The 26,251-nt window shown below is 39.0% G+C and overlaps 1 pseudogene; it reads right to left on the bottom strand.

Moving 5' to 3' along the window:
• Positions 1–26,251, bottom strand: part of LOC110256856 — a 65,487-nt pseudogene that overhangs the window by 15,937 nt on the left and 23,299 nt on the right.

Here is a 26,251-nt window from a genome sequence, read left to right as displayed (position 1 = left end):
TAGTCAGATTTGTTTCTGCTCAGCCACGATGGGAACTCCCCATTTCTGACTCTTTTATTCTATCCTTCATGACTTTTCCAAATTCCTTGAGCCCATGGCTTTCTCTGATATGACTTCAGGCATATGGATGAGAAAGGGAAGAGTGGGAGAAAATTTTGCCACACATACAGGTCTGAAAATACCCTCTTTTTAAAATATAGAATTTGACAGTTTTTCTTGAGATACCCAGTGAGTAAGCACCTCTCATTCTCTTGTGCAAACACAGTTACCCAATAAAAGGAGTTGTCAGAAGGACACGGCAGGGAGAGCTACCTTTATCATCCTGTTTCTCCCTCTCCCCTCACTGAAACCCGGTATTTCCAAATACTGAAACTTACAGGAGTTTAAGGACACAAATGACTTTTCATTATACAACTGCCTCTTCTAACTTCATCCTCTCTGCTAATATCATTATCACCTCTCAGTATTCTCTGTCTTTCAAAAATTTGTTGAAGATGAGTTGGCTGCTTCCTGACCTCTTCTCCATCTTTAAAAGGCTAATTCTGGTTTCAAGAGGCTATACTCATTCCAGTGGGATCCTAACACAAAGCAAGATAATGTCTATGTCTAAAATGCTATGTATAACTGGAACGCTTTAAAGGTTAATTTCTAACAAAAAGTCCTTTGTAAAACTAAAATTATGGACCCCCTCCACTCCACAATTCTAATGCTTGCAATAACCATGATTCTGGAAACAAACTTCTCAATGAATAAAATTCCTGGATACACACATCCAAGGCCAATTCCTTGTGATTCTAACTTTTTAAAGCACTTACAATACTGTGAAAATTATCTCAGGCAGCTTCACTAAATTTCCAGGATTTTCACTAATGCTTCCATAAGGAGCGTTTCCATTTTCCCTACCATGGCTTTATAATGCTGAGTTTTCAGAATGGGGAGCATCAAAATGGCCTTTCCATAATAAAACCAACATGCAGTCTCAGGCCAGTTCATGCCCCTGTGCCTGCTACAAATAACCTCCCATGAAGTCCTGATGCTCTTTTGTTGATTCTGCTACTGCCCACAGTGTCTTCACTCCTCCCAGTCCTCCTTCCACATCATGTAAAGATGTCCCATTATTGTCCTTGCATAAATTTGAGAAAAATACAACAGAGATTTAAGCAGTTCTCTAAGACAGACAAGGTCAAATGCACTCACAGTCTCTTTCCAACATCTCCTCTGAAGCCACCCTTCCCACCATGGTGCTCATCATACCTGTGACATCTGGGTGCTTGAGCAGCAGGAGGAGCCCATGTCTCAGAGTGGTGCTCACTGTCTCTGTCCCAGCTGCAAACGAGTTAGCAATAGTGACGGTCAAGTTTTCCAGTGTATATTCTGATTGGTGATTGTGGTTTTCGTAGGAATGATTCAATTTTTAAAAATTACAAAGCATAGAAAAAAGCAGGTAAACAGGGACCCTGAATAGCTAAAAAATTAGCTGACACAAATCATCCCCGAGGAAGCCCAGACACTGGAATGACTAGATAAAAACTTGGAGATACATGTCTTAAATATGCTTGGGGAGCAGAAGAAAACCATGGGTAAGAACTAAAGAGTATCAGAAAAGTGTATGAACAAGTGCAGAATGAGAAAAGTCTTATAAAAGGAACCAAAGAGAAATCACCAAAGAAGATATAAAAATGAGTAACAGCACATGAAAACATGGTCACTATCAGTGTTCATACAGGAAATGCAAATTAAGCTACAAGGACATACCTCTTCACCTTAACTAAGCAGGCTTTAATAATGACAGGAAATTAGAAAGTAACTATGGGGAATTATGTGGGAAAATAGGAAAGCTTTAAATGGCTGGTGGGATTATAGATGCCGCAGTCACTGTAGAAAGTCTGGCTGTTTCTCAAAATGTTAGGTATAAAATGACCATAATCTCACCAATTCCACTCCCAGGAATATACCCAACATAAAGGAAAACATACCCATGAGGAAACTTCCATCAAGTTTGTAGCAACATCTCTCATATGACCCAAAGGAAATGACCCAAAAGAATGATGTTGGTAGCAACATCATTCATACGCCCAAAGGAAAAAACAGCACAAATGTACACCAATACAGAGAAGGCACACTAAACTATGGTATGAACATAAAATTGAATACTATCCAGCCATAAAAGAGAAAAACAGAGTACTGATACCTACTACAACTTATATAAGCCTCCAAAACATGACACTAGGTGAGAGAAGCCCAGAAACAAGAGGGGCAATGCTAGAGTTCCTTTATATGATAATACCATAACAAGCAAATCCGTAGAGACATAGAGCAGGTTCCAGGTTAATATAAGAGGGAGTGGAGAGAAAGAGGAGCGATCATTTGACTGATATGGGATATTGCTGCAAAGTGATGGGAAAGTTTTGAAATAAATGAACTAGTTGTCACACAACATTGTGAATGCACTAAATACCACTACAAGTACACACTTTAAAATGGTTAACTATATGGGTATGTGAATCTCAACTCAGTTTTGTTTTGTTTTGTTTTGTTTTATTGTTTTCTGTTTGTGGCTGCACCTGCAGCATATGTTAGTTCCCGGGTTAGGGGTCAAATTGGAGCTGCAGCTGTGGCCTATACCACAGCCACGGGAAAACCAGATCAGAGATACATCCATGACCAATGCCACAGCCTGCAGTAATGCCAAATACTTACCCCCCTGAGCAAGGCCAGGGATTGAACCCACATCTTCATGGACACTATGCTGGGCTCCTAACCTACCAAACCACAAAGGGAACACCTTCACCTCAATTTTTAAATGCCATTACTCCATAAATTGATTCAGATTTTCACAATCTCTATCAAAATCACTACTGATTCCTTTGCATAAATTCACAAGTTTACCTAAAATTAATCTGGAAGTTCATGAAACTCAGACTAGAAAAAACAATCTGGAAAAATAACAACAAAATTAGAGGACTCACACTTCTCAATTTCCAAATAAACTCTATGAGATCCTGCTGTGTAGCATGTGATACTATGTCTAGTCACTTATGATGGAGCATGATAACATGAGAAAAAAGAATGTATACATGTATGTGTAACTGGGTCACCATGCTGTACAGTAGAAAAAAAGTAATATATTGGGGAAATCAAAGAAAATAAGTAAAAAATTTTTAAAAACTGCAAAGCTAGCAATTAACACCACAAGATATGCCATTGCTATAGCTATTGACATTCTATAATGATTTTAATTTTTTCTATTATAGTTGGTTTATGGGATTCTATCAATTTCTACTGTACAGCTGAATAACCCAGTCACACATATCACATACTTTTCTCACATGATCCTTCATTATGTTCCATTGCAAGTGATAAGGTATAGTTCCTTGTGCTATACAACAGGATCTCATTGCTTACTTACTCCAAATGACACAGTTTGCATCTATTAACCCCAGACACCCAGTCCTCCTCCTCCCCCTTGACAACCACAAGTCTGTTTTCCAAGTCCATGAGTTTCTTTTGTGTGGAAAGGTTAATTTGTGTCCTATATTAGATTCCAGAGATAAGTGATAGCATATGGTATTTGTCTTTCTCTTTCTGACTTACTTCACTTAGTAGGAGAGTCTCTAGTTACATCCATGTTGCTGCAAATGGCATCGTTTTGTTCTTTTTGATGGCTGAGTGTATTCCATTGTGTGTAAATATATACCACATCTTCTTAAACCCTTCATCTATCAATAGACATTTAGGGTGTTTCCATGTCTTGGCTATTGTGAATACGGCTGCAGTGGACATATGGGTGCATGTTCTTTTTCAAGGAAAGTGTGGTCTGGATATATGCCCAAGAGTGGGATTGCTAGATTACATGCTAGTTCTATATTTTGTTTTCTGAGGAACTTCCATACTGCTTTCCATAGTGGTTGTACCAATTCACATTCCCACCAACAGTTCCAGAGGGTTCCCTTTTCTCCACACCCTCTCCAGCATTTGCTATTTGTGGACTTATTCATGATGGCCATTCTGATTGGTATGAGGTGGTACCTCATGGCAGTTTTGATTTGCATTTCTCTAATAATTAGCGATGTTGAGAATTTTTTCATGTGCCTGTTGGCCATCTGTATACCTTCTTTGGAGAAATGTCTATTCAGGTCTTTTGCCCACTTTTCAATTGGGTTGTTGGGATTTTTTGCTGTTGAGTTGTATAAGTTGTTTACATATTTTAGAGATTAAGCCCTTGTCAGTTGCATCATTTGAAACTATTTTCTCCCAATCCATAGGTTGTCTCTTTTTTTTATGGTTTCATTTGCTGTGCAAAAGCTTGTCAGGTTGATTAGGCCCCATTAGTTTATTTTTGCTCTTCTTTCTGTAACCTTGGGAGTCTGACCTAAGAAAACACTTGTGTGGTTGAGGTCAGAGAATGTTTTGCCTAAGTTCTCTTCTAGGAGTTTGATGGTGTCTTATCTTACATTTAAGTCTTTAAGCCACTTTGAGTTTATTTTTGTGCATGGTGTGAGGGTGTGTTCCAGTTTCACTGATTTACATGCAGCTGTCCAGTTTTCCCAGCACCACTTGCTGAAGAGACTGTCTTCTTCCCATTTTATACTCTTGCCTCCTTTGTTGAAGATCAATTGATTGTAGGTGTCTGGGTTTATTTCTGAGTTCTCCATTCTATTCCACTGGTCTGTAGGTCTGTTTTGGTACCAGGATCACACTGTCTTGATTATTGTGGCTTTGTAATATTGCCTGAGGTCAGAGGGGGGGGGCTGCTGCCTGGTTTTTGTTCCTCAGGAATGCTTGGGATAAGTACTGACATTTAGATTCCTGGAATAGGTGTCAGGTTACAGGAATAAACCCTCAAAATTTTAACCTATTGATTTTTGACAAATGGTGCCAAGATGACTCATGTGTGAAGAACAGTCTTTTCAGCAAATGGTGCAGGATCCATGCTCTTAGACATGTATCTTCAACTCCCTCTCTATGCCAATTCACTTTACACTCAATTAAGGCTCCTCTCTTCCATCCACCTCCTCTTTTCCATCATGTGCCCATGTATACAGCATCATACATACAGCCAACAACCATCTGAAATGCCCTCCATTGTCTTTCAATGCAAATATATTAATATTTACTTCCAACCAATGGCCATACAGGAAGCCTAGTTATATTAAGTAATTTTTTGGATTCTCTCTCTTTCCTCACACTTTCTCTTCTTTCTATTTTTTTTTTTTTTTGGCTTTTTAGGGACAAACCTATGTCATATGGAAGACCTCAGGCTATGGTCAAATCAGAGCTGAAGCTGCCAGCCTACCCCACAGCCACAGCCACATCCACGGCAGATCCAAACACCATCTGCAACCTACACCATGGCTCAAGGCAACATTGGATCCTTCACCCACTGAGCAAGGCCAGGGGTTAAACCTGTATCCTCATGGATTCCAGCTGGGCTTGTAAACTGCTGAGTGACAGGAGAAACTCCTGTGTGTCTCTTACAGTGTGTGCAACGATCATGCCCATCTTCATACTACAGCATAATTTTGAATTTTCTCACTGGTTTCTAATTGTTTACATGCTAGCTGACATGTCATTCTGTCTCTCCTTAGGTAGATTATGAGTATCTAAAGAGTAGAATCAATATCTTCAACTGATTTAATCATTAAATATTATCTCTTTCATAATGCTTCCTGTAGATCCATGCACACAACAGTACGCATTCATGCATACTTAAGATGTCCATCAGCATCAAAAGCTAGCCCAGTGAAACATCCCTGATAAATACAAAACTATGCAATGAACCATAAAATGCACAAAATCAAATAACTGAGCTGTCATTAACATGGTACCTGCTCCATCTTGATCAGGAGAAAACCAATAAAGTCCTGAGGGTTGTTAATGTCCAGGGATGCTTGGTGTTCTCTGGTTTTCTCCAAAGTGTACCTTGTCATTCGAGCAAATTTTTAAGGAATGTGTTGTAACTTCCTGGGAAATAATCAAGGAGAACAGGGAATATATTGCAGACCTGGAAGAGAAAAGAAGAGTCTATTAAATAAAGAACACTTCAGGAAGACTTAAACACTATATGCTCAGCCTGGTGAATAACTCTGTTAAAATATCAATATAACATGGTCTTTGTAGTGAGGGGAATATTTATTTCACAATACACAATTTTCTATGCTGACGGACATATTTAAGGGAGAAAATGAGGATGAGGGATCAGAGATAATTATCATTGCCTATACTCATACTTAATGTTTATAGTATAAGAGCATTTAGATATGAATCTTTTCAGTATTTTTACAATTTTTCTCTACAGTCATGACACATGGGATGGCATGAAATACAATAATTCCCATTTGTAGATGACAGCAGACTTTAAAGGAGTTTAGGCAAATTGATGTAGAGCACAGAGATGGTCCCTGATGTTTAGTACCTTCCAGCATAAAATCAGTATTTTACAACTGAGAGGGTCCAAAAGATACCATGAAACACAACTCAAATTTTCATGTACTAACTAGCCATACACCAGAGCAATGAAGTGATATCTCTTAAGATCACACCATCATCCTTTAGGCAGAGTGCAAAACATGTCAGCTTAGTCCAGGGTACAATCAAGATGTTCCTTTATAGCTCCTCCACCCCCCCCTAAATTTATTCTCTCATCCTCAATGCAATTACCTCATCAGTTAGGATGCCAACCGAAGCCTCAAACTCTCCTGATTTAGTCAGGGCGCCCTGGAAGCACTCTCCCTCTAGAAGGAGACAGTCTCTTCCTTCCTAAATGCAGATGTTTCTACCAAGGAATGTGCTGAAGAAGGCATTAAATGGTGACTGGTGACAAGACGTGTGGGTAATGGAAGCCTTTACAGAAGGACCAAGAATTCCTTCTATTGCTGTGGTCATGTTTTAGGGAAGTTGCCAGAGTACTTTATGGAAACTGGGCTTTGGAATTTAGTGGAAAAACCACTGGACCAGGGACAATAGGACAGAAATGCAGTGCTGTACTCTGGGCATGTATTTTCCTGTCTGTCATTAGAGGGCTCAGCCGAAGGTGTTCTCCATGGTGCTGAGCTCTGGGCAGGATGGTGATCACACACTCACTTCACAGCTTGGTGCATAGAGAGATTTGGACTTCGTGGAGAAAAGAGCATAAATGGCTCTTTGAGAAGCAAGGATCTTGGCCTCCCCTGCCTCCATGGAGAGTTCAGAATCCTGAGGTTTTCCTTCACTTTTTCCATTAGGTTTAGAAAAGTCTGATCTTTATAATCAAAGCGGTTCTGGTAAATAATGGAACTGATCACATTGCAGGGAGCACAGCTCAGGATAAAAATGGGATCACAGGGTGAAGCTGAAGAATCAGAAACAATTGAAATACACCATTAAAACATACACATGAAACACACTGTCTTTGAGATAACAAGTAGTGATGATGTTAGAAAAAAGTTCAATCAATCTCTTTCCTACAAATTCCCTTCAAAACAATATTCCACATGCCCCGAATCAACACATTGCTTTTATCTTCATCTCAAAAGACCCTTTTAACCTGGCTAGGTATACAATGTTTTTTAGAAAAATATTCAATTCATAACCACTGCCTCTACTTGTACTCTTTTCACACCGGGTACCTGTGAATTTGAAAATATAAAGAAGAAAACATTTTCAAATGCCATTTTCATATCATTTAATAACTAAAATTATAAGTGCTGAATAGCATCTGTCTGCAAAGCTGTAGAAAATTAAGCAGTGATACATAAATAAACAGAATAGTTAGAGACAGCAAAATCAAGACTTGTGTTGAACCAGCAGAGGAAAAATGAAGGAGAGAGAGATGGTACATGAATTCATGTATTTGGAAAGAATAAAGGGAAGTATCCATACTGTTTGAGAAGAAAGACTAATAATACAACAATTACTATAAATTGGTTTTTTGTCTATAGTCAAAAAAATATAACATTTTTATTTCAAACGTAGACTCCAAGTAAGAGCAAAAAAAAAAAAAAACACGGTAAAGTGATGAACATGGCTCTTTTATATTTTCATTTCAATGTTAAAAATATTTCTTTTCTTAAGAAGTAAATGTCCATCATTTCCAATAACCACAGAAATACATTTATTTGATTTATTGGGCAAAGCTGCCTTATGTGAACTTCTGGGTACTGTTATGCATAACCATCAAGAGAATACTATGTTTTAACACATTTGAATATTTGCATCCTTTAAATCAAGTTTTCCATATTTCCTGCAAAGAAATTACAGTAGAGAATATTACATTGTCCTTTTTTGTAAGAGGCCCATGAAATAAAACTGGTGTAATCAAATCATCAATGCAAACTATATTGAGTTCCAATATTCACGTCTATAGATGTCATTAAGGATTACTTAAATCAACCACACAATGGCAATGTGACCTTAGAGAGATGGTGGATAGGCAGTCCCAGCCCTCATTCTCCCATAGAAGCACTGGCTTAGCACTGATATTTGGACTAAAATTTCTCTATGAGATTTCCAGAATCCTTTAAGAAGTCATTGTAATATAGGAAAGCTCAAAGCTGAAAAAAAATATGATAAAATTGATAAGAACAGCAATTTCCCTTTACACACATCACCACCTCCCCCAAGCTGGAAAACCTCAATGCTGGAAGAGTGCCCATTCTTACCACTCCTATTCAACACAGTATTATAAGTTCTAGCCAGAGGAAGTTCACAAGGAAAGTAAAAGGTATCCAAAGGAAAAGGTTTCAAAAAAATCTGTTTTCAGATGCAATGATCTTACACATAAAAGACCCTAAACATGCCCCCCAAATTTAAAACTAATCACTGAAAACAATAAAGTTGCATGATATAAAATCAACCTACAGGAGTTCCCATTGTGGCTCAGAGATAACAAACATGACCAGTATCCATAAGGACACGGGTTCAGTTGCTGCCCATGCTCAGGGAATTAAGAATCATGCATTGCTGCAAGCTGTGGTGTATTTTGCAGACGAGGCTCAGATCTGGCTTTGCTGTGGCCATGGCATAAGCTGACAGCTGCAGCTCCGATTTGACCCCTAGCATGGGAATGTCCATATGCCATGGGTATGTCTCTAAAAAGGAGAAAGAAAAAAAATACACATACAAAAATCATCTGTGTTTCAGTATTACCAAGAAACTCCATGAAAAAAAAAATCCCATTTTAAAAAGCAACAAAAACAATACTTAGGAATAAATTTATCCAAGGATGTAAAAGCTCTGAACATTTCTCTCTCATAAGATCTTAATGAAATAAACAAGCCACAAACAAATGGAAAGATATACAGTCCTCACAGACCAGGATTAGTTCGCTTAATAGGTCCTTATTACTAAAAGCCATCTATAGAGCCAATATCATTTCGTTCAAAATTCTAATAGCTTTTAAAAACAGAAATATGAAAAAAATCCTAAAATACATATGGAACCACAAAAGGCCCCAAATACCCAAAGAAGTCCTAAACATGAAGAAAAAAGCTGAATGCATTAAACTTTCTGGTTTCAAATAAAATTCCAGAGCTAAAAAAGCAAAACAGCAGTGTATTGGCATAGAAGTAGACATAGAAACCAAGGAACAGAATTGAGAGCCCAGAAATAAACTTGCATATGAGCTATCAACTAATAATTGAGAAGGGATTCAAGAATACTCACTGGCGAGACAGGATTAAGATGGCAGTATTGAATGAATGGAGCTCAACTTCTCTCTTAAAAACAACAAAATTCACAACTAAAGGCTGAGCATTCCTCACCCAAATGGACCAGAAACCTTAAAAATGATATCCCACTCCAGAAGAAAAAGAGGAGGACACATCGAGAGGTAGGGGGGCGATTTCATGATATAAACAACCCCATACCTCCCAGGTTGAAAGCCCTACAGACTAGAAAGTAACTGGTTCACAGAGACTAACCTACTGGAGTGAGAGTTCTGAGCCCCACAACAAACTCTCACGTGTGGGGACCTGGCATGGGGAGAAAGAGCCCCTGGAGTATCTGGCATTGAAGGCCAGTGGGACTGGTGCACAGGAGCTCCATGCGACAGGGGGAAACAGAGACGCCATTCTTAATAGGTGCACACAGACTTTCACATGCACTGGGTCCCAGGGCAAAGCAATGCTTCCATGGGAATCTGAGTCAAACCTGCCTGCAGTACTTGGAGGACATCCTGGGAAAACAGGAGTGAATGTGGCTTGCTGTGAGGTAAAGTCATTGAAAGCAAAGCTCTTGGGAATATTCAGCAGCCCTGCCTTTCCTTGGAGGTGGCCATTTTGGGAAATCCTGGCCCCAACTGTCATAAAGTGCTGAGAAGCCCCAGGGCAAACAACAACCCATGTGGGAACACAGCACAGCCCCTCAGTAAACAGGACACCTAAAGTCCCCTCAGGCACACAGCTGCCTCTAATCCCAATCAGAGACTAAGCCCCACATACCAGAGGGATTAGAATCAGCTCCACCTACCAGGGGGCAGGCATCAGCCCCTCCCATCAGGAAGCCTACAGCAAGCCCCCTATATCGACTTCAGCCACAGCAGGGCAGACACAGAAGTAAAAAGGTCACCACACCAAAAACCTATTATAATGAAAAGACAGAGAACTATAACTCAGATGAGGGAGAAAGGAAAACCCCCAGAAAATCAGCTAAGCCATGAGGAGATTCTCAGGCTCCAGGAAAAAGACTTTAGACTGTTGATGCTGAAGAAGATGCAAGACATTGGAAATAAACTGGAGGCAAAGATGGATAACTTACAGGAAACACTGAGCAAAGAGATACAAGATATAATACTTAAACAAGAAGTGATGCAAAATACAATAACTGAAATAAAAAATTCATTAGAAGCAGCTAACAGCAGAATACAGGAGGCAGAAGGACAGATTAGTGGAAATTATGGCTGCGGAAGAGAAATGAGAAAAAAGATTTAAAAGAAATGAAGAGAGTCTCAGAGACTTCTTGGACAACATTAAATGCACCAACATCCTTATATAGGGGTGCCAGAAGGAGAAGAGAGAGAGAAGGGGACAGAAAAAATATTCCAAGAGATGGTAGCCAAAAACTTCCCTAACATGGGGAAGGAACCACGCACTCAAATCCAGGAAGCACAACGAGTACCATATAACATAAACCCAAGGAGGAACACCCCGAGACACATATTAATCAAACTGACCAAAATTAAAGACAAAGAGAAAATCTTGAAAGCAGCTGGGGAAAAGAAACAAATAATATACAAAGGAACCCCAATAAGGTCATTGGCAGAATTTTCAGCAGAAACTCTGCAGGCCAGAAGGGAGTGGCAGGATATACTTAACATGATGAAAGGAAAAAACCTCCAACCAAGATGGCTTTACCCAGCAAGGCTCTCATTCATACTTGAAGGAGAAATCAAAACCTTCACAGATAAGCAAAAGCTGAGAAAATTCAGAAACACTAAACCAGCCTTACAACAAATACTAAAGGAACTTCTCTAGGCAGAAAAGAACAAGAGAAGTAGGAAAGAAAAAAGAGCAACAAAAACAAATCCAAAGCAATTAATAAAATGGCAATAAGAACATACATATCAATAATCACCATAAATGTTAATGCACTAAATGCCCCAACCAAAAGACACAGACTGGCTGAATGGATATAAAAACAAGACCCACATATATGCTGTCTTCAGGAGATCAATGTCACTTCTAGGGACACATACAAATTGAAAGTGAGAGAATGGAAGAAAATATTCCATGCAAATGGGAATCAAAAGAAAGCTGGAGTAGCAATACACATATAAATTGAAAGTGAGAGGATGGAAGAAAATATTTCATGCAACCAGGAAACAAAAGAAAGCTGGAGTAGCAATACTCATATCCAACCAAATAGACTTTAAAATGAGGAATATTTTAAGGGACAAGGAAGGAAATTACATAATGATCAAAGGATCAATCCAGGAAGAAGACATAACCATTTTAAATACTTGCGCATGCAACATAGGTTCACCACATAGTATATAAGGCAACTGCTAACAACCTTAAAAGGACAAATCGACAATAACACAATCATAGTGGGGGACTTTAACACCCTACTTACAGCAATGGACAGATCAACCAGACATAAAATCAATAAGGAAACACAGGCCCTGAATGATGCATTAGACCAGATGGACATAATAGATTTATAGCTCATTCCATCCAAAAGCAACAGAATACACACTCTTCTCAAGTGCACATGGAACATTCTCTAAGATGGATCACATCCTGGGCTACAAATCCAACCTCAGTAACTTTAAGAAAATTGAAATCATATCAAGCATCTTTTCAACCACAATGCTATATGACTGGAAATCAACAACAAGAAGAAAATGGCAAAAAACACAAACACGTGGAGACTAAACACCATGCTTCTAAACTACCAATGGATCACTGGAGAAATCAAAGAGGAAATTAAAAAACACCTGGAAGCCAAGGACAACAAAGATACAACACTCCAAAACCTATGGGATGCAGCAAAAGCTGTTCTAAGAGGAATGTTTATAGCAAGACAAGCCCACCTCAGGGAACAAGGAAAAGCTCAAATAAACAAGCCAACTTGACAGCTAAAGCAGCTCCAGAGAGAAGAACAGACAAGACCCCAAGTGAGTAGAAGGAATGAAATCATAAAGATCAGAGCAGCAATCAACGAAATAGAAACAAAGAAAACCATAGAAAAGACCAATGAAACGAAAAGCTGGTTCTTTGCAAAGATCAACAAAATTGATAACCCCCTAGCCAGACTTATCAAGCATAAAAGAGAGAGGACTCAAATCAATAAAATTAGAAGTGTGAAAAAGGAGAAGTAACAATGGACATCACAGGAATACAAAGGATCATAAGAGACTACTATATACAACTATGCGCCAATAAAATGGAAAACCTAGAAGAAAGGGACAAATTCTTAGAAAAGTATAATCCTCCAAGACTAAGCCAAGATGAAATAGAAAAGATGAATGGACCAATCACAAGAACTGAAATTGAAACTGTGATTAAAAAACTTCCAACAATCAAGGGTCCAGGACCACATGGCTTCACAGGCGAATTCTACCAAACATTTAGAGAAGAGCTAACACCTATCCTTCTGAAACTATTTCAAAAAATTGCAGAGGAAGGGATATTCCCAAACTCATTCTATGAGGCCACCGTCACCCTGATACTAAAAGAGACAAAGATACCACTAAAAAAGAAAGCTACAGGCCAATTTCACTGATGAACATCAATGCAAAAATCCTCAACAAAATACTAGCAAACCGCGTCCAACAATACATTAACAGGATTGTACATCATGATCAAGTGGGATTTATCCCAGGTATGCAAGGGTTCTTCAGTATTCACAAATCCATCAGTGTGATACATTCCATTAACAATCTGAAGAATAAAAACCACATGATCCTCTCAATAGATGCAGAAAAAGCCTTTGACAAAATCCAACACCCATTCCTGATTAAAAACCCTTCAGAAAGTGGACATAGCAGGAACCTCTCCACCTAATAAAGGCCATATAGGACAAACCCAAAGCAAACATCATTCTCAATGGTGCAAAGCTGAAAGAATTCCCGCTGAGATCAGGAACAAGAGAAGGATGTCCCCTGTCACCACTGCTCTTCAACATGTTTCTGGAAGTCCTAGCCACAGCAATCAGAGAAGTAAAAGAGATAAAAGGTATCCAAATTGGAAAGGAAGAAGTAAAACTATCACTACTTGCAGATGACATGATACTATACCTAGAGGAACCTAAAGACTCTACCAGAAACAGTTAGAGCTCATCCATGAATTTGGCAAAGTCGCAGGGTACAAAATTAATACACAGAAATCGATAGCATTTCTATGAACTAACAATGAAAGAGCAGAAGAAAGAAATCAGTGTTGCAATCCTGTTTACCATTGCATCCAAAAGAATAAAATACCTAGGAATAAACCTACGTAAGGAGACAAAAGACTTGTACTCTGAAAACTATATGACACTGATTTAAGTAATCAAAGATGACACAAATAGATCAAAAGATATAACATGCTCATGGATTGTAAGAGTTAATATTATCAAAATGACTATACTACCTAAGGCAATCTACAGATTCAGTGCAATCCCTATCAAATTGCCAAGGACATTTTTCACAGAATTTGAACAAAATAGTTTGTTTGGAAGCACAAAGAGCCAGGACAGCAAAAGACATCCTGAAAAGAAAAATGGAGTTGTAGGAATCAGGTTCCCTGATTTCAGATTATACTACAAAGCAACAATCATTAAAACCGTATGGTACTGGCACAAAGACAGATATGTAGATGAGTGGAACAGGTTAGAAAGCCCAGAATTCAACTCATGCATCTACAGCCAACACAGTCAATGACAAAGGAGGCAAGAATATACAATGGAGAAAGGACAGCTTGTTCAATAAGTGGTGCTGGGAATACTGGGCAGCCACATGAAAAGAATGAAATTAGAACACTCCCTGACACCATACACAAAAATAAACTCCAAATGGATTAAAGACCTAGATTATAAGACCAGACACTATAAAACTCTTAGAGGAAAACATAGGCCAAACACTCTCCAACACAAACGACAGCAAAGTCATTTCAGATCTACCTTTTAAGAGTTGTGGGATGGAAATCCTGTGAAATTAGATTGTTATGATCATTATACAACTACAGATGTGATAAATTCATTTGAGTGATAAAAAGAAAGAATACTCACTGGCAAAAGGATAATTTTATCAATAAGTGTTATACTGTTTAGAACAGCCTACTTTGTGGCCTTAAACAGGCATTGTACCCCTGTTTAACCACTAAGGAAGAGAATGTATTTTAAAATTAAAATGTGTGGGAGGGACTGGGAGTTTGGGGTTAGTAGGTGAAAACTGTTGCATTTGGAATGAATAAGCAATGAGGACCTCCTGTACAGCACAGGGAACTTTACCTAAGCACTTGTGATGGAACATGATGGAGGTCAATGTGAAAACAAGAATGTATATAAATGTATAACCGGGTCACTTTGCTGTATAGCAGGAATTGACAGAAACCTGTCAATCAACTGTAATAAAAACTTTGTAAAAATTAAATTGAAATGGAGCAACTGGGTTTTATGATCTCAAAAAGGGGCTGATGGCCCTGGTGTAGCTGGTTTCAGACACATTACCGCATTACTAAGAACCTGCATTTTCTAAAGTTAATCAGAGTCAAGTTTCTCAGACCAGTGGGGCTTCTTGACACAATATCTACTAGCAGCTACTGCCTGCAACTATTGGCTCAAGGTCTCCCCTTACACCTATGCAATCATTTCAGACTCAAATCCAATCCTTCCTTAACAAATATCCTTACTTTATGCATCTTCAGTTGTAATTCTTGACAACTAACTTACATGGTTTTGCATTTACAACCCTTCCCTATTTTGTAATCTGACAAAACACAATTCAAATGCTTCTTATATCTGTCTGCCTCAGATAATAGTCCTCAGTTTGGCTCAAATAAGACTGTTTTCTATCCCAGTTTTTATTACTTCCATTCATGAATAGATTCCACATATACATCATTTTACATATAGCTGACCCTTGAAAATATAGGGGTTAGGGGCACCAACTTCCTGTACAGTCAAACTCCATGCACAACTTTAGAATCAATCCTCCAAAACCACAATTTCGATCAATCAGAGGTCATACAGTATTGTAGAACATATGTACTTTAAAAAAATTTGCATCTAAAAGTGATCCCACAGTTCGAACTCATATTACTCAGTGTTTAACAGATATACTACACACAATGGAATATTCTTCAGCTATGACAAAGAAGGAAATCTTTACATTTATAATAACATGGATGGGTCTTGAGCACATTATGCTAAGTGAAATATGCCAAAGGGAAAAAGACAAACAGTGTGTAATCTCACTAACATGTGGAATCTAAAAGAGCCAAACCTGGAGTTCCCATGTGGCTTAGTGGGTTAAGGATCCAGCGTTATCATTGCTGTAGGTTGGGTCGTGGCTGTGGTGTGGCTTTGATTCCCTGGCTCTGGTACTTCCACATGCTACAGGCAAGTCCCCACCCCCCAAAAAGCCAAACTCCTAGAAACGAAGAGTAGAAGGGTGGTTACCAGGGGCTAGGGAATATGGGAAATGGAGAGATATTGATCAAACAATACAAATTTTCAGTTAGAAGTGAAAAAAGTCTAGGGGGCTAATGCACAGAGTTCTCTTTAAAGTTAACATTACTGTTAATCATATACCTGAAAGTTGCTAAGGGAATCTATTATAAATGTTCTCCAAAGAAATGTTCATTATACGACCTGAAGGACTCCCTTAGACAATGCTATTGTGGCAATCATATTGCAATATTAAGTGTATCAAATCAACATATTTTATATCTTAAATCTACACAATGCTATATATCCATTATAGCTCAGTAAAGCTGAGGGGAAAATCCTGAGTGTAGATTACCTACTTTCAAGAAAGTCGATGGATTATTTCATCCTGGATATGCAGGTATAATTCCAGCCTCAATGTAGGGAAAATGGGTGCATCCTGCAGAAAACTGCATCTATAGTTCACCCTTGTCCTTTAGCTGACTGTGATTTTACTGGGGTTGTATGAAAGAGTTTATCAATTATCAATAACCGATAGCAATGCAAAATCATTCTTGTCTATAAACAGGGAGTAGAAGCTCTCTATTCTTTTTTTATAATGATTTTTCTTTTTCTATTATAGTTGGTTTACCATGTTCTGCTAATGTTCTACTGTACAGCAAGGTGACCCAGTCACACATGTATACATGTATATACATTCTTTTTCTCACATCATCCTCCATCATGCTCCATCGTAAGTGACTAGATAATAGTTCTCAGTGCTATACAGCAGGATCTCATTGCCCGTCCATTCCAAAGCAATACTTTGCATCTGTTAACCCCAGACTCCCAGTCCATCCCACTCCCTTCCCCTCTCCCCTGTCAACCACAAGTCTATTCTCCAAGTGCATGAGTTTCCCTTCTGTGGAAAGGAAAGGGCCGTATATTAGATTCCAGATAGAAGTCACACCATATGGTGTTTGTCTTTCTCCCTTTGACTTACCTCACTTAATATGAGAGTCTCTAGTTCCATCTCTGTTGATGCAAAACACAGTATTTTGCCTTTTTCATGGCTGAGTAATATTCCACTGTGTATGTATACCACATCTTCTTAATGCAGTCATCTGTCAATGGCAAGGTCTCTGTTCTATCCAGTAGATGTTCACATGACTGTCCTAGCTAGTTTTTCTTTGTTTGAACATTCATGTCTATAGTCCTATACATGAGTTTATACATTTTTACCCCTCTTCTCCTTTGAAGTGATAGTAACACCTTATTACAAATAGTTGTAAATGACTTCCTCATTAATGAATTAAAAAAATATCTTTAGCTTTTTCATTTTTTATAAAGTAGAAGAAGAAATCCAAATGGCCAACAGGTATAAGAAAAGATGCTCAACATCACTAATCATGTTTTGTGCTAGTCTCAGTCTAGCAACAAGCATTGCTATGCTTGGACCCCAGCCTTTGTGATTCTTAAAATGACTCCAAGAAGCCCTTCAGCAATAACCATCAGGAAACGTTGAAAAAGAGATGTTTATTATTTATAAGAGCTGGAAATGGGCAACACGCCTGGGGACACTCTGTAAGATTGTTAAGCAGAGAGAAATGGCTCCCATTTGGGCCTGGGCTTCTACTCTCAATGGGGTAAAATGTCAAGGCCCAGGGTTTTGAGGGCCCATTGCTTGTGAATTTAAAACATATGAGAAGGAAATTAAAGCACTAGAAGAGAAACAAAACGAGAAGTGCAAACAATCATTAACTGAAATCAACCAAGAACAAAGGAGCCTCAGTCGTTGGAGCTATTTATCTACCCTGTGGCTGGCATGTGCTTGTTTGAGACTGCCATTTTTCAAAGAGATGCTGCTTTGAAATTGTTGCCTTGGCAATAAAAGATTACATCAGGCACTTGCATTACAAAAAAGAAAAATCAATATAACTGTCTGGGTTTACACTTCACATTAGAAAATGCAGATCAGAAGCAATGAGAGTTGGAGTACCCTGGTGACCTAGTGGTTTAGATTCTGGCATTGTCACTGCTGGGCCTCAGGGTCAATCCCTGGCCCAGGAATGTCTGCATGCCACAGGCATGGCCAAAAAGAAATTACTTAGGTATCATCACACATGTGTTCGGATTACCATTATCAAAAAAAAAGACAGAAAGAAAGTGACAATGAAGAGGTTGGAGGGAGGGAGAAAGAAAGAAAGCAAGGAAGAAAATAAAAAGTTTTGGAGAGGGAGAGGACAAACTGAACTCTTGCATACAGTTGGTAGAATGTCAAATGGTTCACTATGAAAAGCAATACAGTGGTTCCTCAAAAAAATTAGAATTACCATATTGCCAAGAAATCACACTTCTGAGGGATTCATGTGATTTTTTTGTTGTTTTTTTCATTTATGTCTTTTTAAGGCCACATCCATGGCATATGGGAGTTCCCAGGCTAGGAGCTGAATTGGAGCAATAGCAACTCCAGGATCAAGCTGCATCTGTGACCTTTGCCACAGTTTGTGGCAATGCCAGATCCTTATCCCACTGAATGAGGCCAGGGATGGAACTCACATCCTCATGGATACTATTCTGGTTCTTAACCCACTGAAACACAACATGAACTCCCACACTTCTGAGTTTTTATCCAAAGAGCTGAATGAGGATCTCAAAGAGATATTTGCACTCCTGTGCTGACAAGAGCCAAGAGATGGAAACAACCTAAATGTCCATTGATGATTAATAATTAAGGAAAATGTGGAAGAGATCAGCCAACAGGGTAGAGCAGAGGAGCCTAAGCTCACTTGCACTAACAGACAAACCAAAAATTACAATTATTAGAGAACAACCATCAGTGAAAAAGACCAGAGCCTACCAGAAAACATCTTCTACAACTAAAGATATAAACACGGAACCACAAAGAGATGGGTCCATGAGGCAGAAACTTCAGGTCACATTTATTGTTTACTATGACCCTGGTATAGTGAAATTCCATCCACACATGTGGATGACCCACAAAGAGCAAAATAATTACAACTTCATCAGTTCTCCCAGAGGAGTGACATATCTGAGCCCCACATCAGGCTTGCCAGCCCAGTGGTTCTGAGACATGAATGCAAGCCCCTAGAATGTTTGGATTTGAAGGCCAGGGAGGCTTACTTTCAAAAGTCCCAGAGGGTGGAAGGAAATAAAAACTCCACTCTTAAAGGACACACATAAATCATCACATGCTCTCTGGGATGCAGGGCACAGACAGCAATTTGAAAGGAGCCTGGGTCAGACCTACCTATTGATATTGGAGAGACTCTTGAAAAGGCAGGAGGTATCTGGAGATCACCCTGGAAACAAAGACACCATCCACAGCCTTTTCTCATAGTTCCTTCTACTCATAGACACTGGTGCTGTCAAGTACCACTTTGGAATCCTCCTTCTAGCTTATTAGGATCAGGGCCTAGCCCTGCCCTTCTCAACAGCCAATGGGCACCAGCACTGGGATGCCTCAGGCCAAGCAACTCCCTGAGTGAGAACACAGGCCCATCCATCAGCAAAGAGGAGGCCTGAAGGCTTTCTAAACCCCACAGCACCCATGGACACAGAGGGCCCAGGACCCTGCCTCATGACCCAGCCCCCCACACCATTGCACAGGCACTAGGATAGGACCCTGAGGGCCCTGTAGCCAGAACCCAAGGACACAGCTCAGCACCCTAGTGGCTAGGCAGTGGTCCCAGAAACTGTGGCCCTGCCCACCAGCAAGACTGCTCTAGTCTCTCAAGCCTCAGGACCAACCTTACCCACCAGCATGTAGACACCAGCTCAAGGACCTTGACAGACCCACAGCTTGCACAACAGAAATCTGGCATCTGTGCTGGGACCAGCTGAGCTGCAACCCCACCACACAGTGAGCTTGCCCTCGACTTTGGAAGAGCCTCACACACCATAAGCAGACACAAGTCATAGGACAACCACAGCCCCAGGGCCTACGGAGACACACATGAAAACTGAAAATGACAGAATTGAACATGGTCATAAGTGGAAATTGAAATCAAAAGAAAACTGGTGTACCAATATTAATATCAAACAAAATAGACCTTTAAATGAAGAACGTGATTAAAAAAAAGGACATTATGTAATCATCAAGGATGAATTCAAGGAGAAAACAGAATAACTGTAAATATATATGCTCTCAACACAGGAGTGCCTAAATCCATAAGGAAAACATTAACAGACATCAATGGGGAAAATGACAATAACACACTCATAGTCAAGGACCTTAATACTTCCCCTACATCAATGGGCGGATCATCCAGACAGCATATGAAAAAGAAAACACTAGCTTTAAATGATGCATGAAACCAGATGGACTTAATAGATATATATAGAACATTCCATCCAAAAGGAGCAGAATACACATACTTTTCAAGTGTACCCAGAACATTCTCCAGGGTAGATCACATGCTAGGCCACAAAACAAGCATCAAAATTTAAGAACATGGAAATATTATCAAGCATCATTTCCTACCATAACATTGTGGGAGCAGATTGACTACAGGAAAAAACTGCAAATAAACCCACAAGAATACATGGAGGCTAAACAATATGCTACTCTACAACAAATGGATCACCGAAGAAATCAAAGAGGATATCCAAAAAGTACCTGAAGAAAGGTGAAAAAAAAAAGAGAATGACCTAAAATCTATGGGATATAGAAAGAGCAGTTCTAAGGGACAAGTTTATGGCAATACAATTTTAGCTCAGGAAACAAGAATAATCTCAAATAAACAACCTAAACTTGCCCTTAAAGGAACTCATAAAAGAAGAACAAACAAAAGCCAAAGTTAGAAGGAAAGAAGTCAGAGATCAGAGAAGAATTAAAGAGAAAGAGGCTTAAAAATAGTAGAGAAATCAAAGAAGTTAAGAGCTAATTCTTTGAAAAGATAAACAAAATAGGTAAGTATTTAGCCAGATTTAGAGTTCTTGTCATGCAGCAGAAATGAATCCCACTAGGAACCATGAGGTGGCAGGTTTGATCCCTGGCCTTGCTCAGTGGGTTTAGGATCCAGTATTGCCATGAGCTTTGGTGTAGATTGCAGACACAACTTGGATCTGGTGTTGCTGTGATTGTGGTTTAGGCTGGCAGCTACAGCTCTGATTAGACCCCTAGCCTGAGAACCTCCATATGCCACGGGTACGGCCCAAAAAAACAAAAAGACAAAAAAAAAAATCTATGAAGACAACAATAAACATAGGGACATCTAAATGAAAGATATGCAAACCAATGTACCTTAAAAAAAGAACCCATTATTGAGAAAATAAAAGAAAGGCCTTCAAAATTGGGAGGGTATATCACATTCATTAATTGAATGATTCAACATGTCATGAAGTTACGTCTTTTCAAATTGATCTAAAGCCACCCTGATAAAAATCTCAGCAAGTTTTGGAAAATTGACAAACTGATAGATTGATCTGGAAATGTAAACGGTTAAGATCAGCCAAACCATATAAAAGAACCAGAACACATTTGGAAATCTTGTACTGCTAGTTGTCAAAATCTGTTATAAAGCTTTATACACTATACTAGAAGAAACACACTATCTGTCAACCCCCATACATATGATCGTTGTGCTTTTCTCACATTGTGTTCACAGTATATTACACCCATACTGTTTAAAGGGGAACTTCAAGACCACTGAGGTCGGTACAAGGGAAATCAATCCTACCTTGGGGATGAGGTAGTTTCTGAATTTAATATCACAAGTCACCACACAGGGCAGGTTGGTGGGGGCCAGGTCTGGATCTCGCGCACCACAGCATCCGTGTAGGGCATGTGGGTCCTGTCCTGGATGCAGGGGCTCTGGTGCCTGCCAATCACATGGTCCATCTCTTTCTGGGTCTTATCTAATAAGAGACAAGTAAGACTGATGGGAAAAAAGAAAAAGGCATACTGCATGTGCATCTCAATTTAGGATTACATGAGACATTGTGAAGGTGACTTGACATCATTATAAACATCTATTTTATGCCCAGAAATGCACTAGATATACAGGGATAATTGATCTATCTATAGTGTAGATACATTAAAGTTTCCTACAAGCTGAGCTTAAGATGCAGCTACAGAGACCTCTATCTTATCATCTGTGATAAAACAAAAAATAATGATGGAATGTTTCACAATATAAATAAATAGAACATAAACACAAGGAACTAAAGTTTTTGGAGAGAGGAAACCAGAAATCTAATTAATTTTATATCAAAGTCATATAGGGATTGAAAAGTTATATGTGTTTCACAGTATTTGTGCATTGTGTATGTGCAATCTGCAGTGCTATTCTCTTCATCCTCCAATTTCCAAATGCTATCACTGTCAACATTCTAGCAGTTGCCTCTGTAATTCATGATCTATTTCTAAATATTAACTCTGTTCCTACTTCTGACTTATAGGTTTTTATCCAATATCTAATGTCCTGGAATGAGAGTTGAGAATTTACATCTCCATCCTCACCTCATACAAAAATATACTCACACATGCACACACACAAATGCCTTCATCCACTTCCCCAATTATATTTACAGGAAAAGTTTTGGCTCTTAGAATATTCATTTTAGGAATTCCCACTGTGGCTCAGTGGGTTAAGAACCCATCACAGTGTCCGTGAGGAGGCAGATTCGATCCCTGGCCTCGCTCAGTGGGTTAAGGATCCAGTGCTGCTGCACCTGCAGCATAGGTCGCAGAAGTGGCTCAGATCTGGGGTTGCTGTGGCTGTGGCACAGGCCAGCAGCTACAGATCCAATTCAACCCCTAGCCCAGGAACTTCCATATACCACAGAAGCGGCTATCAAAGAAAAAAAAAAGGAAAAGAGAAAAAAGAATATACATTTTTCATATCATTCTGACTAATAAACAATGTTCCCTGTTAAGGCACCTATAATTTTGCTTGTTTCAGGTTATTTTCTTGGACTTAACCACATCTCTTTAGTTCAATCCATTAAATTCTATACCTTGATTTAGAATTATTTCCAAATACTGAGGTAGCTTTTCAAACTCCTAATCATAATTATTCCATTATTTGAAAACCAGAGATAATCTATCACCTCTTTTGTTCTTAAGGTGTCCCCTTACATCTGATGCATCCATCTAGTCTATTCTGAAGTGCATATTTCCCAGTCCCGATAGCTAGAAACAGCCCTGACACTTTCATTCTTCTTCATGAGTTCTCAAGATTCCTGGAGTCCATGATATCCTCCCATAAGACTTCAGGCACTCGGATGAGAAAGGGAAAAGAGAGTGAGTAAAAATAAGTATCAAATATACGAGTCTGAAAATACCTTTTTAAAATTAACGCACAATTGGATAATTGCTCTTGAGTTTTTTTTTTTCTGTCTTTTGTCTTTTTAGGGCCCCACCATTGGCACACAGAGATTCCCAGGCTAGGGTTCGAATTGGAGTCATAGCTGCTGGCCATGGCCCCAGCCACAGCAACACGAGATCTGGCCATGTCTGCAACCTACACCACAGCTCGAGGCAACGCCAGATCCTCAACCCACTGAGCAAGGCCAGGGATTGAACTTGCATCCTCATGGATAGTAGTCAGATTCGTTAACCACTGAGCCACAAAGGGAACTCCTCTCTTGAATTCTGATGAAGTTCTGAATCCTCATCCTTTATGTATGACCAACGTATATCTCTGAAAGTTTTTGTGATTTTTCTATGGTGTTCTGAGATTCCATAAACCTGTGTCTTTGGGGTGGGTGTGATTATTTCATTCACTCTGCTAGATATGTGAGAGAGTTTTCTACCTACATAGCAAAAGTGGGGCATCTTTTCTCTGAAGTGTTCACTTTCTGGTGTTTTTCTCTGCCTGCTGAATTTCAGGAAGTGGATGAAGACAAGAGCTAAGAGTCTCTGAACTCAGGAAATGGATTCTTATATAACCTTTCCTCTCAGCTGTTCACCTCACTCTTTCCCGCTGTCTCTGTTCAGTGCCTCTAGGTGTAGGGCCTCTTAGGTTGATTTCTCAGAGAGTAAACCTTTCTCATTCTACTGGGCAAAGAGAGTTACTTGATAACAGGAGTTGTCAAAGGGACAACTTTGTCATGCCAGGGAGCGTGACCTTTATCAGCCTATTTCTCTCTTTACCCTCACTGAAACCTGGTACTTCCAAATCCTGCAATTTACAGGATTGTAAGGACACAGATTACTTCCTATTATTTAACTTCTTCCTCTGACATTTAAGCTACAATTTCTTCTTCTCTACTGACTTCATTATCATCATTTCTTAATATGCTCTCTGTTTCATAATCTTGTTGAATATTAGTTGCCTGCTTCTTGACCTCTTCTTCTCCAGCTTCAAAGGGCTCATTCTGGTCATAATAGGCTACAGTTATTTCAGTGTGATCCTAACACAAGATAAGATAATGTGTATTTTAAACTGCTGTGCATGGCTGTAACTCCTTATAGGTTAATTTCTCTAATAATTAGTGATACTGAGCTTCTTTTCATATGTTTTGCTGTTGTTGTTGGAGGTGGTGTGTTTGGCCACCTGTATGTCCTTCTTTGGAGAAATGCCTACTTAGATCTTCTGCCCATTTTTTGATTAGGTTGTTTGCTTTATTGATAGTGAGGTGTATGGAATTTTTGTATATTTTGGAGATTAATCCGTTGTCACTCTCTTCATTTGCAAAGATTTTCTCCCATTCTGTGGGTTATATTTTCATTTTAAGGTTTCCTTTGCTGTGCAAAAATTTTTAAGTTTAACCAGGTCCTGATTAATTATATTTGTTTTCATTTTCAGTACTCTAGGAGATGGCTCTAAGAAGATATTGCTGTGGTTTCAGTCTATGTTTTCCTATAAGAGTTTTACAGCATCTGGTCTTACATCTGGGTCATTAACCCATTTTGAGTTTATTTTTGTGTATGGTGTTAGGAAGTGTTCTAATTTCATTCTTTTACATGTAGCTGTCAAATTTTCCCAGCACCACTTATTAAAGAGAGAGTCCTTTCTCCATTGTATATATTCTTGCTTCCTTTGTTGTATATCAGTTGACCAAAGGTGTGTGGGTTTATTACTAGGCTTTCTATCCTGTTCCCTTGATCTATATTTCTGTTTTTGTGCCAGGATCATACTGTATTGATGAAAGCTGCTTTGTTGTGTAATCTGTAGCCAAGAACCTGATTCTTCCAGCTCTATTTTTCTTTCTCAAGATTGCTTTGGCTATGTGTCTTTTGTGTTTCCATACAAATTTTATTTATTTTTTTGTTCTAGTTCTGTGAAAATGCCATTGATAATTTGATAGGGATTGCATTACATCTGTAAATTGCCTTTGGTAGTTTAGTCATTTTGACAATATTGATCTCCCAATCCAAAACCATGGCATGTCTTTCCATCTATTTGCGTCATCTTTGATCCCTTCTATAAGTGTCTTATAGTTTTGGGAGTCTAAGCTTTTTGTCTGTTTAGGTAGGTTTTTTTAAGTATTTAATTAGAGAAATGCAAAACAAAATATTAAGGAGATACCACCTTACACTGCTCAGAATGGCCATCGTCAAAAATTCTACAAACAAAATGCCAAAAAAGGTGTGGATAAAAAGGAACCTTCTTCCACTATCGGTGGGACTGTAAATTGCTGCAACCATGATGGAAAACAGTATGGAGGTTCTTCAAAAAACTAAAAATAGAACTACCATATAATCAAGGCACCCCATTCCTGGTCATCTATCCAGAGAAAACCATAATTTGAAACATGCACACAAAGTTCACTGCACCATCATTTACAACAGCCAAGACATGGAACCGACCTCAATGTCCATGCACAGAGGAAAGTATAAAGAAGCTCTGGTACATATATACAGTGGAATATGACTCAGCCATAAAAAGAATGGAAATAATGCCATTTGCAATAGCACAGATAGACCTAGAGATCATCATACTAAGTGAAGTTAGACAGAGAAAGACAAACATCACATGATATCACTTATATAGCGAATCTAATATCAGGGCACAAATGAACCTATCTGCAGAACAGAAACAGACTCACAGACATTGAAGACAAATGTATGGCTACCAAAAGAGAAAGGTGGAGGGGATGGACTAGGGGCTTGAGGTGGCATATGAACACTGAGGTATGTGAACTGACTGGCCAGTGGGGACCTGCTGTATAGCCCAGAGAACTCAATGCAATATTCTGTGATAATCTATGTGGGAAAAGAATATGAAGGAGAATGGAT

The sequence above is a fragment of the Sus scrofa genome, chromosome 14 (assembly GCF_000003025.6).
Source record: "Sus scrofa isolate TJ Tabasco breed Duroc chromosome 14, Sscrofa11.1, whole genome shotgun sequence".
Classification (NCBI taxonomy): Eukaryota; Metazoa; Chordata; class Mammalia; order Artiodactyla; family Suidae; genus Sus; species Sus scrofa.
This window is presented reverse-complemented; position numbering and strand designations above follow the sequence as displayed.